Source organism: Ceratina calcarata, unplaced genomic scaffold (genome assembly GCF_001652005.2).
Source record: "Ceratina calcarata isolate Rehan_Ccalc_2016 unplaced genomic scaffold, ASM165200v1 scaffold517.2, whole genome shotgun sequence".
In the NCBI taxonomy this organism is placed as follows: domain Eukaryota; kingdom Metazoa; phylum Arthropoda; class Insecta; order Hymenoptera; family Apidae; genus Ceratina; species Ceratina calcarata.
In genome coordinates, this window is record NW_017176301.1 from 39,088 (window position 1) to 40,339 (window position 1,252).

Sequence of the window (1,252 nt, forward strand, 5' to 3'; positions counted from 1 at the left end):
ATGTTACACTACTGGTTTAGCAATTAAATGGATGCTGAAGATATTCATTGATACTCAATAGATTAAAAGAATCAGAGAACAATTTGTATGAGCTAATAAAATAAATTCATACAACGTGACTGGCATTGAAAGAAACTAGAAATAAAACATTGTATAAATATTTTAAGAATGTTACACTACTAGTTCAGCAATTACATCAATACTGAAGGAATTCATTGATACTCAATAGATTAAAAATCAGAGAGCAATTTGTATAGACCAATAAAATAAATGCATTTATGTTAGTCAGATTAGCATTGAAAGAAACTAGAAATAAAAATATCATACATAATTGTTTAACAATTAATTATTCATGAATAGCCAATAGATTACTACAATTAGAATATTAAGAGAATCAGATTCAGCCAGTTTATACAAGCTAATGAAATAAATGTATCTAACGTGTCAAGCCATATAATTATCAACTGAGATCAGATTACGAAACCGACTGATCTATTTTTTAAGAGCGTTTCCACTTTCTCCTATGAATTTAAACGTCTCAAGGGGCTCTCGATCGGACTTCGATCCACGCTTCGGACGAAAGTCAAAGCGATGCATCTGGAGTGATACTGAATACGGATCTAGATAAGCTTCTTGTACGCGTAAAGGAAAACGCGTTGACATCGTCGAGGCTCATGCATAACACAGTTTCTTACGTCGAGACACGGCGTCGATTCTGGAGGACGCGAATCTCGGTCACATAGGCGAGTAATTTTTGCATCAGTATCAATCATACATCATAATCCGTTTTGATATAGTGTTCTATACAAACAATGGGAGAGCATTCGTGGTGAGGACGTTAACTGTTTTAGTTTAAATGGTTTTATTATCGTGCAGGTTTTTATGCAAATGCAAGATTGCAGGGTAGCAATTGAAAAAAAAATGAAATCTAGATTAAGCATCGCGATATGCAGTTCCCTATACTATATACGGTTTTGTATAATTCATTTTTTACGTTCTAAATTTTTTATAACAAGATACAACTCGCATTTCGTATGCCGATGTAAGAGAGTCTTGATTGGCAAATGAAGAATCTTTAATCATGTTTATCAATACGTAACTTAAATAGATTCTTTTTTTATGATAATGAACTAGTTTAACATGTATGACATCTTAATTGCTTTTTTTCTTCAACATCGCTGCAGTCCTTAGTTTCCGTTATTTTATTTATTATAAACACGGTAACTGAGATAATTATTTATTATTAACATGC